This window comes from Sturnira hondurensis, unplaced genomic scaffold (genome assembly GCF_014824575.4).
Source record: "Sturnira hondurensis isolate 20B ecotype Veracruz unplaced genomic scaffold, ASM1482457v3 Scaffold0016184, whole genome shotgun sequence".
NCBI classification, from domain to species: domain Eukaryota; kingdom Metazoa; phylum Chordata; class Mammalia; order Chiroptera; family Phyllostomidae; genus Sturnira; species Sturnira hondurensis.
The window spans coordinates 4,685,349-4,703,007 of NW_028088815.1; the positions used below are offsets into that span (position 1 = coordinate 4,685,349).

The 17,659-nt window shown below is 43.1% G+C and overlaps 1 protein-coding gene across 1 annotated transcript in view; it reads left to right on the plus strand.

Annotated features, from left to right (window-relative positions):
• The first annotated feature begins 4,929 nt into the window (after positions 1–4,929).
• Positions 4,930–17,659, plus strand: part of SLC15A1 (solute carrier family 15 member 1) — a 66,500-nt gene continuing 53,770 nt past the window's right edge. Inside the window, exon 1 of the mRNA XM_037065838.1 lies at positions 4,930–4,978. The gene's annotated coding sequence lies outside the window, so the exon portion shown is untranslated. The remainder of the gene's footprint in view (positions 4,979–17,659) is intronic.

Consider the following 17,659-nt stretch of genomic DNA (forward strand, 5'->3'; position numbering starts at 1 on the left):
TGAAGAAAACATACAACGCATACATGAACTTAAAGGCAGACTACGGCCCGGAGCTGGGACGGGAGACACCTCTTGGTGGCAGAACACTCTTCTTTCCCTCCTAGCCCCCGTCCCAGGACCTCTGATCATCCTCATCCTAGTTATTACCGTAGGACCCTGGGCCGTCAGGACAGTAGTCAGCCAGTTAGAAGGAGCACTAGTACGGAAGACCACTAGCCGCATCCTTATGCTCCAGCAACAACAAGAGCAGAGAGTCCCATTATTGGATGCTGAGACAGACGAAAACACTGTCTAAGCACCCACAGGGGGGAATGATAGGGAAAAAGCCCCTCCCGCTAGCCTAAGAATGCCACAAAGTAATCTAACTTCCGCATCTGCTTCTGTAACTTGCTTCTGCCAGGCAATCATAAGAGAGATCTAGCATTTTATCCCCGAATAAGGAAATAGACATAACTTCCGCATTTGCTTCTGTAACCTGCTTTTGCCACGTAGCTTAGAAAGAAAGGAGTATAAAAGTAAGACCCCTGCCAGTGTTTGGGGCTCAGAATTTGGGAGTCACTCTCCTCTGAGCCCGTGCACATAATAAAGATCGTGCTCCTGAACCCCTCAGTGTCTGGTCCCTTCATTTTTCGGTAACATTATTAAAAAGACTTCTACTTAATTGTCCTCTGAGACCAAATTAAAAGGTCTTTACAGTCAAGAAATCTGAGGGGCAGAGCTGGAGAAAATGATACTCTATTACTACAAAAAGTTCACAAGCCACCTTCCCAGTTAGCACTCTTACTGAAATAAATTCTATTAAACCTCTGTACCATTGCTTCAGTAAAAGAGATTATGAATGGTCTAGGTTTAAAACACTCTTAATACAAGCATTTTGTGCCAATCTCAGTGTTACCACTAACATTCACTTCTCCCCTAATAATATTCATGAGGACCACCTTCTGAGGCTAAGTAACGGTTCTATATATCCAGAACCAGTTTGCCAATTCTGCACATTCAATTTCCACACATAGGGGCACTTTGGGGATATGTAGTGGGTTCAGTGGCCCTACCCCATCACTGTCCCTGATAAGTAAGTCTATTCGGAACCAATGAATATGCCCTTATTTGAAAAAAGACAGACAGAATTATGTTAAGGGTCTTGAGATGAGATCCTCCTAGGTAGGGTGGGTCTTAAATCTAATAACAAGTTCCCTCAGGAGAGCAGAGAAAAGGGGAAGTGAAGACAGAGATGGAGATTGGAGTAAGCCACTAGAAGAGGGAAGAAGCAAGGAAGGATTCCCACTGTAGCCTTTAGGAGGAAAGCACTGCCTCTACTCCCTCAATTTTTGTTCTTCAGTTTTGCTTCTCCATCTCAAGTAACTTACTTCTTTTCATGCTTAAAAGATAACATAAGCTCTGTGAGTACAAGGCTGTTTGCCTGATACCTGTCACTAGTATAGTACTTTGCCTGTGGAGATGATAAATAAATAATAACTGCACTTACATAATCACATGGAAGAAACAGCATTTGTTTTATGAGTACTGAAAAGTGGGCTTTATCATCCCACTGAAGAGTTTCTGATTCAGTGGAGATGGGGCCTGAGAATTTCTTTTGTCACAAGTTCTCAGGTAATATTGATGCCACTGGTCTGTAGACTTTGTCGTGGTGGTCGGTGACACAGGCTGTGAAAGAATTCACAAAGAGAAGAAAATGTAGAGAGTAAAGATTTTATTTACTCTCCAAGAAAGGAAAGGGGTGCGGAGTGGAGATATTAGGCAGCACTAAGAGGTGGGGGCTTTGAACTTTTAATAGATTATAACTGGATTTAAAAAGGGTGGAGGGTGCTGTTGTATGGCCCCTGGGCTGTTTAGGTCATTATAACGTAAAGCTAATAGTTTGTTCCAATGTTATCTTCTGCCTGTGGCTGTAGGCAGTGGTTAGTCACTTAAGTCATGTTCTGTTCTTGCTTTCTAGTAATTTCCAGTCCTGGGGACAAATTTAAAGAGTAAAATGACAGTCACAGTTAACAAGGTCATAGGCCTGCTCAGTAAATAGTGCCACGATAGCAAATAGTTCTGGCTTTACCCTTTCAGACCCTACTTTGAGAACCACTGGCTGTATAATAATAACACAGCCACTTTAAAATGGAGCTGGAGCTACCTCAAGCATCTCATGCTTCAAACTTTTGGAATGTCAAAACAGGGCAATATAACCTTTGGACTGGGCCTAAAGCAACATTGTATCTCAAAGGGCTGTTTGCAAAGAAAGATAATAAGAAAGAAGTTATTTTGACTACTGGACTTGGGTTGGAATTAGCAGGGCTATGTTAGCCCATCTGCACTGATAGAAATGACATCTTTCCCTTTTTCAAATACCCATTGGCTTTGTCTCCTAATTGGAATATTATTCGGGGTTCTGCCTGAATCAGTGCTTCCCCATAGCTATTCTTTGATCTGAAATAAATGCTTGTTGTCTCTCACTTTGAAAGGCCTTTTAGTTTTAGATTAACAGGGCCTAGAAGAGTGTCCAGGATTCCCAGCTTCATGAGCTCATCAACAGAAATACCACCTGGTAGAGAAAAGTTTAATCAAGAGAAAATACCACAAGTTTTTCCTTTCTACCCCTGGCTCTTGGGGTAGAAAGGAAAGCATGCTTTCCTTTCCTTCAAGGGTAAGTTTTCTTTCCTTCAGTCAATGCTGCATTTTTCTATTTGATGTAGTGTTTCTACTTGTAGCTCCATGCCTTTTGGTAACATCAGCTCCTGCCTGTGTGTATCAATTAAGCCACTGCATGAAGAGGTTTCTCCTCATGCACAATGAAGAAGCCTGAGGAGGCCAGGTTCAGGCACTTTCTGGGAAGACCTGCCTGGATTTCTCTTACCACAGTCTTCCAGTCAGGCTAGAGGAACTGCTAAGACAAAAATTAATAAAGACAGAGGAATGGATACACACAAAGTGTGTGTGCAATGAAATGTAATTCAGCCTTAAAAAGGAAGGAAATTCTGACACATGCAACAACATGGTTGAACCTTGAAGACATTATGCTAAGTGAAAGAAGCCACACACATACGGACAAATACTTTTTTATTTCAGCCACATCGGGTACCTAGAGTAGTCGAATTCATAGACAGAGAGTAAAAGGGTAACAGCCAGGGGCCAAGAAAGGGGGAGTGGAGAGTTAGTGTTTAATGGGTAGTGTTTAATAGAGTTTCTTTGAAAAGATGAAAAAGTTCTGGATTTGAATTGTGGTGATGTTTGCACAAAAATGTAAATGTACTTAATGGCACTTAATGTACACTTACAATTAAGAAAGTAACTTTTATGTTATGTATATTTTACCACAATTATCTAAAGGCAATAGAAACTCACCTTCATTTTCATTTTTAATTTTTCTCTCAGTGTGTGCAGAGCACACATCTTTCAAGTAAGACAAGGAAACAGAAAAATAACCTGGATATAATCACTATATCATTGTTATTTTTGTTTCTGTTATTTTAGGGTGCCAGCTCAGACAAAGTACAGGTGATTTTGAGAGTGTGTTTATTAAAGCTGGGGGTGGGGAACCAAAGAAAGGTCTCTGATAGAAGAAGCAACAGGAGAGAGACTAGGCAGGGCTGCGTTTGGCACTCTAGAAACATGATAGGAAGAAAATGGAGCCAGGGTGGGGCTGCTGTTAGCTCACTGGAGAGTCAGAGAAAAGGAGGCCTTGGAGACAGGTTCAGGGGGTTAGCCCAGGACAAGCTGCTGCTGTGCATTGCTTCCCTGATTGTAAGCCTCATGGGGGCCCTTAGAGTTTAGGAAGATGCATACCTGTGGGGGAAGAAGAGGGGTAAGGAAAAGGTGCAGGCTTGCTCCCCAGAGGAAGAGGAAGTACCCTGGGTCCTTTGGCTTGAGGGTTTTAAAGGTCAGGGGTTTAGGGGTGGTTTTAGGGGAGGATATCAATAGAATATTCATCAGCTTTTCCAAGGTGTGCCTTTTTATGGTCATGGTTTCCATGGATTGGTCAGCACCAGGGAAGAAGGTTATTAGTCATTTCAGCTGCTCCTGGCAACACCTGCCTGGTTTTGATCCTTTTTCTGGGCCTGGAGCTGAAATACAACTGAGGCCTAGATGTTGAAATACAGCTGAAATACAACTGAGGCCTATCTCAGGGGGAAAGGTCAAGGGTCTAAACCACAAGACCAGTGATATACCAGGGGAGGAGATGATTCCTTGGGGGCCAGGCAGCACCAGTTTTGTCCATTGTCAGGCACCAGGGGCTTACCACCCTGGTGATCTTTTGTATCTGGCTGTAAATTGCTCAGCCGTACGTTCAGCTCTCTGTCTCGGTTTCCCCATTCCACTTGCCCAGGAATTTTCCTAGCTTCTTACTACCTGCCCCCCAAAGATAGGTAGAATCCTCCAGAAATGCTTTCCATGGGTTCACATTCCAGGTGTGTGCGGGTGGCACACTTGTGAAATTGGTCAATGCCCCACCCGCTTTGCTTCCTGCTGCAGAAGTGTGTTTTCTCAGCGCAGTGGTTTCCAAAGTGGAGTCCTCAGGAGCAGCAGGAAAATCACATTAGAACTTGTCAGAAATGCAAATTTGGGGGCCCACACCCCTACATACCATGTCGGCAAATAGGGTTGAGGCACGGAACCTGCGTTTTGAGAAGCCCTGCGAGTGACTCTGTGAGCACTCACGTTGGGGTGTCCCTAGCCCAGGACCCCCGCTGCCACGTGCAGCCCTGCCCCTCGCCCTCCTCCAAGGGCCTGGGGCGGATCAAAGGCGTCCCAGGGCTGGACAAGGGACAGGTATCCCTCTGCGGAGGCTCAGGGAGCGCTAACCTCTGCTCCCTGGGTGGAGTCTTGCCAACCCGCCCGCACACCTCCAGCTGCGCAGGTGGCTGGGCAGGGCCTGGAAATAAGTCAAAGGAGCAACATCTTGAAAAAAAAATCTTCCGGCCGAGACTCCTTGGTCGCCAGTCCTAGGAAGCTCTTGTATCCGCCACCACAGGTAGGCTCCTGTGTCCGGGATCGGGCGGGGTTTTCGGAGGCTGCGTGGTCAGGGCGCTTGAGAGGGAGTGTCAAGGGTCCAGCCGGGCTGCACAGCTAGTCCCCGATGTCGCCTGCGTCTCGAAGACCGGCATGTTGTTCAGGGAGGGATGGCACCGAGGGCGAGCTCAGGGACGCACCTCAGGAACTCGTGGAAGCAAAGGGAAGCGATGAGGGGTTATTGGAGCTGGAATTCGAGGACTCCGGGGAAGTTACTGGGCGCCGGATCACCTGCCAGGGGGTGTCTTCGAAGGCTCCCGGGTGCAGATACGGAGGGCCCTGACGGGGGCCCATCAGTCAGGATGGCTGATTATTGATGAATAAACACAACTAGCTTTTGAAATGTAGCCCTAGTGAACTGAATTTTTCCAGTTTAGAAATTGGTTCTTAAGCGAGTTTTGTTTTCATTTTGCGTATGAGTTTGGCATAGCATGTGAGTAGCAACAAAAAGTTTATATGCAGACAACAGTTTTATTTTTAACTCGGATCCTAAATTTTCAATATCTAGGTTTAGTTAGTAAGTGAAAGAAATAATTGGAAACGTTTTTAGTAAAGATCTAACAGTAACTTCCCCTTTTAAGAATTTTTAAGATCTTTGGTGCTTAGATTATGCCAAGTTGTTTCAGATCCCCTGGTGACTGAAGGGGACACTTGAAACAGTTGGTGAATACAGTGGGCGGGAAAGAAGCAAGGAAACAGTTCACAGAAAAATGTTTGCTTTGAGCTGATTTCATCTCATGTGTCACTGGAACTGATTTTCACACCAGGTTCTTTCACTCACCTTAGGAACGAAGAGGCAGAAATTATGACCAAATAGGAAAGTGAGAGGTGGATGAGAGTCAGAACTGTACTATTAAGGCATTAGACTTAGTAACACAAACAACAAGAATTCACAAGAATAAACTGGGTAGAAAATTGCTTTGGGGTGAGGCTGGATAGTTAAATCTGGCTGCAGAATCTGGTTAGAATCTCTAATACCAACACTTTGCTTTAAGAGGAGTCAGCGAACTTTTCTTGCAAAGGGCCAGATAGTCAATATTTTTGGCTTTAGGGGCTATACAGTTGAGTAACAACTACTCAACTTCACCTTTGTAGTTTAAAATACATGAACAAATGGGTAGAGTTGTATTCTAATAAAACTTGATTTATGGCTCTGGCCAGGTTGGAGCATGGTTCCATGCACCAGGAGGTTGTAGGTCTGATCTCCAGTCAAGACACATACTTAGGTTGCAGGTTCACTCCCCAGTCAGGGTACATATAGGAGGCAATCAATCCATGTCTCTCTCTCTCTCTCTTGCTCTCCTTCCCACCCATTCATCTCTCTAGAATCAGTAAATGTATCCTCGGATAAGGATTTTTTAAAAAACCTTATTTATGGGCATGAAAATTTGAATTTTATGCAATTTCATATGTCACTAAATAGTCTTTTAAAATTGTTTTTTTTTTATCATTTTAAAATGTAGAAACCATGCCTAATTTGGCCCACGAAACATAGTGTGCTGGCCCTTGCTTTAAAATATGGGTGTGCTGATCAGAGTTGGGAATGGAAAGAGGGTCAGTTTCCCAAGGGCTGTCTTGTGTAGTTAGGACTCAGAATGATTGAGAACCCCCCAAGTGACTGGAGAGCTGCCTCTCAGGCCTTTGTGGAGCTAGACTTGCTTTGAAGACTTTAAGTATTTGATCTCTCTCCTCTTACCCCACCCCATTTTCTTGCCCACAGTTTAGCAAGCATCTACATTAAACTTGTTACTATCACAAATTACTTTGGTCTGAAAAACCATGGATTCTGCTCTATGATTTGCCATATATCTGACTGAAAATTAGACTCGTAAATTGAGAGCAGGATAACAACTAAGGGAAGATGAGGGAATAGAGGGATTGAGCAAAAAGGGAAAAGGATTCAGACTTGGAAAAGTGTGGTGGTTGTGGGGTGGGGCGAGGAGGTGTAAGGGTACTAAATAGTAATGAAAAAAATACAGTAAAAAAGGAAAAAAAGAGCCCTGGCTGGTATAGCTCAGTGGATTGAGTGCAGGCCTGCAAACCACACGATTGAGGTTCAATTCCCAGTCAGGGCACATGCCTGGGTTGCAGGCCAGTTCCCAGCAGGGGACTCACAAGAAGCAACCATACATTGAAATTTCTCTCCTTCTCTCCTTCCCTTCCCCTCTAAGAATAAATAAATAAAATCTTTAAAAAAAAAGAAGAGAAAATTAAGTATGAGGAGGCTTCAAGTTCTCCCTCTTCCAGGGCCTCCAGGCTGATTTGAGAAATTCACTCACTTAAGAAAGGATACTTTATTATGTTCCTGCCTCTCTTCCCCAGTTATCAGCCTCCTGCTTGAGCATAAAATGATGGATTAGCCTTAAAGGTGTAGAAGACCAGGTTATTAAAAACCCTTCTGCATCCTCTCTTTTTGCTAGAGGCTCTTGGGTAAACCAGAGAACAATACTGAGGTCCCAGCTGGCACTTCTGCTACAGGCTATATATGTATAGCTAGAATCTGAGATGGCTGCCCGCCAAAGGTGGCCTTGGGCTCTGACCCCTGAGGGACTCTTCTTCATCCCAGACAGCAAGAAGAAAAAACTGACATTGGTTCTTCCATGTTGGCATGACTCTAAGTCAGTGGTCTTCCAACTTTAGCATGCATCAGGATCACCAGAGTGAGGGCTTATTCCAACAGGTTGCCAGGCCCTATCACTAGAGTGTCTGCTTCAGGGTATCTAGGGCAAGGTTCAAGGGTTAATGTTTGTACAAGCCACCAGGTGCTGGGGCTGGTCCCAGGACCATACTTGGAGAATCACTGCTTTAAATGACAGGCTCTCTTTTTCTTGACCCTCACCTTGTCCAAATGTTGTCACTGTGCCCCAAATGAGGTCATGGGTAGAAGATCTTGAGCAGTCTAGCCCCTGGCTTATTCATGGTGATCAAGTTTTGGGTGAATTTGAAAACTAGCTTGCAAAGGCTAAGAACCTGGGGTGGAAAAGAATAAAAGTGATGAATCTATATAGCCCAGCAAAGGCTGGCAGGGGGCCAGCCTGAATTCCTTAAAAATCTATGCAGATATTTATTTGCCATGTAAAGGAAGAAAAGAATTCTGCCTTGAAGAAATACATATACTAAGGAAGAGAAACACAAGCCCATAAACAACATTTTTCCACATTTAGTTACAGTTGAGGTGCATGAAGTATAAGACCAGTGAAAGCAGCCCCTAAAAGTTGCTTGTCAAAGTTGGATGATTTGCCATCTTAATGCTAAATTTTTACATAATCCTTCACACCTCTGCAAAATGTCTTGAGTGGAAGTATTCCATTATTGGTTTACTTGGATTTTTGGATTAATAATTTTCCTGCTACCTTTTGAGTCACTATTAGTTAATGGGCTTGTTGAGCCGATGGGAAAGTTCACTAGTGACAAGGACAGTCGTCAAGGCATGAGTGGAAACATGAAGCTAGGACTACATTGCCAGCTATGTCCTCTCCCAGGGTAGCTCTAGGACACAACTGCATCTTGATTTCATCCTTGTCAGGAGAGAAAGTGGGTAGGTGTCCCAGGTGAGCTGATAAGGAACTAAAACCAAAGGTGGAATCTGAGGATGATGGAAGAATGAGAGTAGTGTCATAAGCAGGTGAATGAGAACATTGACTCATAAACTGGGGTTGCAACACAAAGAACCAGAGAATTGCTGCTTTGTAATTTTGTCTGTTGGTTTCAGAGTCCAGAAATATATCACTGAGGAAAATGGCCACAGGGTCATCTCATGGGATTGATGTGAACAGGGTTGTGTCAGACAGGCCTGGCCATGCCTGTGCTCACTGCCGAGATTGGGTACAAGTGCAGCTAATGATTCACTGAACAGTCTCCACAGTTGGAAATTACCACAGTCAAGGGGAAGGGATAGGATCATGATAGATGATTTAATTCCTCCAGATTGGAAAACAACCAAGGCCTCCCACTGGCCTTCCAAAGGGAGTCTCTCACTGGGTTTGGATTTACAGTCATCAGTTGTTGTGTGGAACTTGTATGACTGAGCAAATACCCAAAGGAAAATGTGGTTTAAGAATCAGACTTAAGACTGGAAAGTTCACAAAATATACTTACATGTGACAATTCATTGAAAGCTCTCATACCAAACATTTGAAACTTCTATGATCTGCCCCAAGTGGGAACATTTTGTTATGAGATCTATTACAACTATCAGGCGGTATATTTGAGATGTTCTTGGAGGAACCAATTTTTTTTTTCATTTAGCCAAAACACATAAGTTCATACGGTGTATTTGTTTCCTGTGGCCACTGTAAAAAAAAGTAGCACAAACTGTGTGGTTTAAAGCAATAGAAACCTCTATGTATTCTCTCACAGTTCTGAAGGTTGGAAGTCCCAAACTCAGGTATTGGTAGGGCCATGCTTCTTCTGAAGACTCTTGGGGAGGATGTGTTCCACGTCTCCCTCTTAGCTTCTTGGCATTCCTTGGCTTATAGATGCATCACTCTGATCTCTGCCTCCATGGTCACCTGGCCATCATACTCTGTCTGTGTGTCTTCGCCTCATCTCCCCTCTGTACATGTCTGTCTTCACATGGCTGTCTCCCTGTAAGAACACCAGTCATATGGATTGAAGACCCACTCTACTCTAGTATGACCTCATTTTAGCTCATTATATCTGTAGTGACCCCATTTCAAATAAAGTCACATTCTGAGATTCTGAGAAGGAAATGAGTTTTGGGATCACACACCATTTAACCCAGTATACATGGTAATAGAAAATGTTCTCTCCAAAATATGTACATCACTAATACACAACATTAGGTAGAAAATATTCTTCATGTGTAAGGATAACTATATTGCAACCTGCATCCTCAGCTTAAGGTGCTAAATTTGGTGACTAGTATCTTCCCCCCAAACAGTAGATGGACTTTTCTGGTCATAGTTTTAATCAATTGTAAGCAACAATCCATTTAATAACAGAATTAGTATGTAGAAAACACTTCCCATGTATTATAACTAGTGAATCAGAGATGCTCACAGTGATGTCATAGATTCAGGTAATTTACCTCAAATTAATTCTAAAAATTATGTCCATACTGTGGATAAAATTTCCAGGCAGCATTTAGCTATGGATAATGTTTAACCTTTTCTTTATAGCTGTTTCTTCTATGCATTTAAAAATTACAAGAATGGAAAAAAATGAGTCACCTAACATTTATATGGAGAGTTGTTAGGTAACATCTAACAGAATTTAAAATGTGCAAATATTTTACCAGCATTGTCGTTCTAGGAACTTTTTATAGATAGTCTCATGATAGGAATGAGGCATGTGCAATCTAAATATCCAGTGGGGGGAATGTGCATTTCATACATAGCTTTGTATCCTAACTTCACACTTTCCGTGATCATAAAGCAAATTTTCTAGCCAAGATTTAACATCCAAGAGTAAATCTTTGTCTCTAATATTTAAAGTCTATAACTTAACTGCCTCCAAAGCAACAGGCCCCTCACCCCACCCCACGCCCCCCACCCAAGGACAAGAATATTAGTTCCTTTTGATTTAATGACACTTGTGAGTTTTTGGTATTGTTTTCTTATATGACAATAAATAATATTATTAGGGCCAATGCAAATAAACTTGCTAGTGTCTCCTGTTGGGTGTGTGTAACACTTACCTGTGGTGGGAGGGTGTTGTTCAGGCAGCTGATAGCTGCTTCCCTTCTTGTGCTGTTCTCTTATTTCGGTTTGGAGTCTACTCTGAGGATAAGTCTGCCTTCTCTTTAATCTGAAAATTTATTCACTCTCAGCAATCATAGAACTTAAAGTAAGCCTGACTCGATGTGCAGAATAAAGGATGTTCTTCTAGAATAAAAGACTGTCCAGGTGTAGATAAAGGACATCACATGAAGAGCAAGTGCTGCCTTCCTAACACCCAATAAAATCACCTCCCTGAAGTAACTGTTCCCTGCTTCCACCTGAGGCAGAGCCTAAGCCTGTTTTGCATTAACAGGTTATTCCATATTAACTCTCTAGCGCCCTCTGGCCTGGCTGCCCTTTCCCTACAATTGAGGAACGATCAATCTCAGAGCATGTCCTGTTGGATCTCAGTTGGAGATCCAATCTCCGTTGGATCCTGAGACCCATAGAGATAGTTTTTTTGAAAGAGAAGAGAAGTGGTGGTCAGGATGCAAAAATGTAGTTATGGTAACAATGATAAAAGTCATGGCTTATTTATGAAACCATCAGAGGCAGCTATTACAGACCTCTTAAGTCTGTCATGTGTAGCAGTCTTTTTAAACAGCAAGAGAATATCTGTAGCATACAATACTAGGTTGTATACTACAAATGTTCTCTGACTGATGTGGGTTGAACTCTGTTGCTCCCCAAACCCCCACATTTGTGTGCTGAAGTCCTAACCCCTGGTATCTCAAAAAGTGACATTGTTTGGAAATAAGATCATCGTAGATAAAATTGGTTCAGACGAGGTCATACTGGAGTAGGTGGGCCCCTAGTCCACTATGACTGGGTCCTTTCAAAAAGGGAAAATTTGTACACAGACATGTACACAGGAAGAGGATCCTGTGAAGATGAAGGTAGAGATCAGGGTGATACTCCTACAAGTTAAAGATTGCCAGCAAGCCACCAGAAGTTAGTGAAGAGGCCTGGAATAGATTCTCCCCTACAATCCTCAGAAGGAACCAGTTCTGCCCACACCTTGATCCTGGATTTGCAGCCTCCAGAATTGTGGGTCAATACATTTCCATTGTGTTCAGCCACTTCATTTGTAGTATGTTGTTATGGCAGCCCCAGCAAACTAATGAGCTGTTTCCCTCAGCCCTGACCAGTGGACTCCCAAGCTGATGGGAGTCCACAAGGTGGTTTAAAGAAAGGCAAAGGCATAGCTGTCAATCACACCCAGGACAAGGCAAGGACAAGACCTGGCTGATGGATGGCTAAAGACACAACAAGGTAGTTTATTATACCCACAGCAAGGGAAGACTAGCCAAAGGTGTCAGCTCCCTGTGGTCCCTGTTCCTACAACAAAAAGGGCAGCACTGAAACAACAGGAGCTCATGATGGCAACATGCGTTGTGAGATACCTCATTGCTGAGAAGACTATGACAGAGGAAGACCAACTAAGTGGTTTTATATTCTATATCTGTTTTCGGTGGGGGGTGGGGCGGGTAGGGATGAGACCTGGACAGAAAGCTCCATTCCTCATCAGCTGGGCTCACACCTTTGCCTGCATTGACTGCATGTGTACAAGTAAGGCTGCAAGTGCTCCAGAGCTGAGCCATTCCTTACAATGGTATCAGGCCAAAGTCACTTAACAAAACCTATGCTGTCCTGTTAGCACTGATTGCCCCATATTTCTAAAGCAGCTTCATGTTATTGGGGTTTAGTTGACACTCTTAGTTCTGAAAGGACTGATTACTCCTTAGCTTTTCACAATGGTGCAGACAAGAAAACCAGTGGCTTGTTTAAAGTGACTTAATTCTGCAGACCATGTGTTAGTGCCTTCTGTGTTTATGTAGCTACTTGTTGAATATCAGGGAACAAGTAAATTCTCTCTTAGCGGGAAAGAAGGTGGCTGTGGAGAGAGCTGTTTGTATAAAAGAAAAAAATGAAGGATGGGCAGGGCTTCTGTCCATATGTGGACAGGCTGTATCCTGCATGAAGGCCCCAGCAAGAGGGCCCCAGGGGCCGGGATGTAGCCCATGCTCCATTCCCATGCAGTGCATCCTCCCTAGGACACCTTTTCTTATTGGAGCCAAGTCACTGTCTATTCATCAAGCTGTACCTTCCCGAGCAGCATCTGGCCTGAAAGATCACAATTTCCTAATGCATAAAAGAAGTGCCGTGTGGACTAGCAGGGACCCTGAGGGTAGGACATGTAGCAAAACATTCAAGTAAGGGGGAAAAAAAACTCATCAAGTTGTTACCAGACAGGGGCCTGGCCCTGTTACGGAGTGGGTCAGCCTAGAGCCACTGTAGTGTGTGGGTTCTTGACTTTGTGTAGGAAAGATTTTACAACAGGAGTCCAGGTGACTATGAGGATACATAGTATCCTCATTAAAGTATCCTTTATTAAAGCTAGGGATGGTGAAACAAGGAAGGGCTTAGCATAGCAAAAGCAACAGAAGAACCTAGGCTGGGTTGCCTTAGCTTGCTGGGAAGTCAGAGAAAAAGGGGCCCTGAGGACCACCTGGGCAAGATGCTGCTGCTGTCCATTGCCTTAGAGTTTAGGACTTGGGGGTGGCTGTGGGGGAGGAAGTGGAGGAAGAAGAAGGGAATGGCCTGGACTACTCCCCAGAGGGCATGCACACTGGGTCCTTTGTCTTGAGGTTTTTATCTCTCTCTTGCAGGCAGGAATCTTAGGGGAGATCTCAGGAGAGGGTTTCAGATATGCCCTTTCAGGGTCATGATCTCCTCTGATTGGTCAGTGCCAGGGCAGGGGGTCTTTAATCGTTGTAGTTGGTTCTGGCATTGCCCACCTGGTTCTGCTGCTTTTCTGGCCCTGGAGCTGAAACACAAGTGAGGCCTAGATGTTATCTAGAGGGAGGTGACCTTTTGTATCTTCTTGTAAATTGCTGGGCCAGTTTGTTCAGCTGTGTGTCTCAGTTTCCCTATTCTACTTGCCAAGGAACAGTCAAGAAACAGACTCAATAAGAGCTGCTTCAGAAATAAGGGACTGGTTACAGACACAGAATTTGGTTTAAAGTTCATCTGCTGTTATGGAATCACTCATTTAAGGAGAGAAGAGCACTTTTCACTTTTTTTATCCTCACCTGAGGATATGCTTATTGATTTTAGAGAGGGACAGAGAGAGGAAGAGAAACATTGGCACGAGAGAGAAACATCTATTTGCTATCTCTTGTATGCATCAAGACCAGGAATCAAACCTACAACCTAGGCATGTGCCCTGACTGGGAATTGAATCCTTGACCTTTTAGTTTACAGGTTGATGCTCCAACCAACTGAGCCACACAGGCCAGAGCAGTTTTCACTGTTGATCAAAGTTGATCAATTTGGGGGAAAAAATCAAAGCAAGTATGCAACACAAGGCACACAAGTTTTTTCATCTTCCCCTGTATTCCCAAATTGCCTTGCCTCAGGTCAACCACAGCTATGCCTCATGCATATCCTGGTAGGCTCTTTCTGAAGTGGCACATACTGTTTTCTCAAAAAAAAAAAAAAAAGTAACATGTGAGGCTCTAACTTTTTTCAGAAATCAGAACAACTTGCTTGGTCAGGGGCAGCTGACCAAAAAGACCTAAGATGGCGAGAAAATATTTGGGAGGCTGAGAGTAGGTGAGGTACTAACTGCCCTAATGGTGCAGGGAACTATGAAGAGCCTGGCACAGAGAGAGAAGTTGTGTGCCCACACTCTGTTTGGGTGGAGGAAGATGGGAAGTCAGATCCCAAATGGCTTTGAGTGCTGTATGGAGCAGCAGGTCTGACAGTACAGGTAACAGAACAAGCAAGGTTTGAGAGCAGTCCTGAAATGCACCATCTAGAGAAGCTCAGGTTGAGTGAACAGAAGACTGGGAGGTAAAAGAAGGATGGAGCCTTAGAAACAGGCAAAATTAGCAAAGGCCAGAATCGTATCAGAGGAGCTAATCACCTGGATAGGAGTGGCCACTAAGCACGCACATCTTTGCACCAGGCCCATTTCTTTATGCTCTGTAATGCTGTTCTAGGCTTCAGCATAACCAGGAAGGCTTCATAACTTGCAGAAAGTCAGGCCCCACCCTCAGAGTTTCAGATTGTGTTGGTCTGGGATGGACCTGAGAGTTTGCATTTCTGATGAGTTATCAGGTACTGCTGCTGATGGTCCAGAGACCCCATTTTGAGACCCATTGCCCTGGGGAATTAAAAATGATACTTAAACCCTTATAGATACCCATATGTCACACACTATAGTGCTGCCCATTGAAAAAGCAGCTTGATTGAAAAGCAATGCCTGCCACTGTGGCTCATATTTGAGAAGATGGACTTTTCTCTGTCCTAACCTCCATGCCTGAAGTTCCCAGGGTGACATCATGAGGACCTTCTGTGTTTGGTCAATGTGAGCAACCCTGGAGGCAACTGCATCTTTCTTTGAGAGCCTTCTCACTCCTGCCAAGGCTCGCCATGGAAAATTCTCCATATTTTCATTTTAAGTCAATTCATTTGAAACACCCGTCTATGCTACCCAGCTGTCTTCATGGGGTGGAATGAATAACAAACTTCATTTTATTAATGTAGACTCTGATTAATCAACTTGCAAAGAAGATGTTAGCCTCTCTAGATGAAGGAACAGAGGTCCAGTGGTTAAGTGCTTTGAACAAAGTCACATGACTAGGAAGAATGCCTCCAAGCTGCGGTTCAACCTCCTTATTTCCAAGGCCCATGTCCTTGCCCCTATTAGATTCAGGAGTAGTGGTGGGAGAGGAATGCTCACCTTAATTCAGAAATCATTTAGACTAAGAGTGAGGCTAAGTGTATTATAGCAGAGACCACTACCTTCCTTGGGGTCTTATGTGACCTACTTTGTGAGGCATGTGTACAGCCTAAAAACAATAATGATCAACTTAACTCATTTTAATCCTGGTTCATGAAACTATTGGAAGACCACTCCCACTTTGCAGCACCCCTTGAAGGCAGCATCCCTGCATTAGAGATGGAGAGTCAGTAACGTGCAGAAGGTAGCAGAGCACATACAGATGCTGCTAGATCACATCAAAAAGGAAGATGCCAGGTACGGACTTCTAAGGCCCCAGGTAGAACATGTATGTAGCCAAGGAAAAAAAATACAAAAAGGGCAGTCTGCCAACAAATAAAACTGCTAAGAAGTTCAAGTCTTGGTTCTATATAAATTATGATTAAAAACCTATGTTTACCAAGCTTGAGGCTGCATATGTGTTATTTCCTATTGCTGCTATAACAAATTAGCACAAACTTAGTGGTTTTAAATGTCACAAATGTATTGTATTACAGTTCTGGAGGTAAGAAACCAACCTGGATCTCACTAAGCTAAAATCAAAGGGTCAGCAAGGCTGTATTCCTGATGGAGCCTTGAGGGGAGAAACCATTTTCTTGCCTTTTTTAGCTTCCAGAAACCACCATTCCTTGGCCCTTGGTGGCCTTCCAGCAATTGCCATCACCCCAACCTCTGCTTCTTGCCTCATATCTCCTCCTTGAACTCTTTTAAGGACCCTTGTGATTGCCCTGAGGCCACCCAAATAATCCAGGGTGAACACTCCATCTCAAGGTCTTTCACTGAATCACAGAGTCCCTTTGCTGGGGAAGGTAACATGACCATAACCGCAAAAGGATTAGGACATGGACATCTTTGGGGCACCAGCATACTGCATACCACACCACACAAGTTTGGAAATACTATCTCTAACAAATTATGCAACACTTAAAGTATTCCCCCAAGTTCATTCTTGGTACAGATAAGGAACAATTTTCTGTCAACATGAAGGTGAGAGCTCCTCTGTTAGACTTCAGCAAAGTGCTTCATTCCTTCTCTCTTTAAGTGTAAGTGCTAGAAACTCATTCTTTAAACCCATCAAGGTGCTAAGGGAGTTTTTAATTTCTAGGTAATGACAGTTAAAGTTACAGTTTCTACCCCTAAATGGTTTAAAAAATGCAATGTGTTTTGTTAGATAGTAGGAAATAGTCACCTGAATGGAAAGATTTCATTAAGTAATGAGAAGTGTAGACTGTCTTTCTTGTTTTTTCCTGATACTACCCCCAAGTCAGTAATCATAGAAATGTATAATGTATATTTATTTTATTAAATTCTTTAGCCAAAAGATAAAAGCACTGCTTGTCTTAGAATAACAATAATAACCAGCTTTGATCAGTGCTTGCCATGTGCCTGGTACTGGCTAAGCTAGCTCCATGGCAAGTTTGATTCTAAACTGGTTTACTTGGATCAGTAATTAAAGCCGAGCAACCCATGAATGATGCTAGAAACATCTGACCACTCAAATATGCTGATTAGATTTACTATCTGGATACCAAGAACAGACACAGTTGTACCAGAATAAACAGACTCTCGTGACAGCTGAAATTTGAGTTCAGACTTAAGGCTCAACATAAGCGCCACTTCTGCTATCTAAGATAGCAATCCTGTTAACACAGGCGTTTTAAGATAAAAAATACTGACTACAGTATTACACCTAGTAAATAGCTCTGAATTCTGCAGAATAGTTTATCAACCTCTGCCCTGCAATATATGCCTTTTAAAAGTACACCTGTCAGAAAATAAAAAACTTCCTGAGTGGTGCTGTGTACTCAGATTTTTTCTTGAGTGAGCTTAGAAATATCATTTTCCATAATGTAGTTCTCGGTTTGATGGTTATAACAAGACCTAAGTTGTCTGATTGTTTTGGTCTCTTTTCTATAACTCTATTTATGTTTGAACTAAACAAAACCTTTGCCATTATTATTTAACAAATAATCAGTGTTAAATAAAATTTAGCAAAAGAAAAATTATAGATATTACCTTGGCCAAACAAAGTCTTTTCTTGAAAACCGAAATTCTGAGAAATTCGGAGAAGGCATGATTGCAGTAAAGATCTTGCCTATCTCTGTTGAGTTTGAGTGTTCATACCTCCCTCCTGTTTTTCTAAAGGTTCATTGCAAGGACCAGTCTGTGGGTGTCA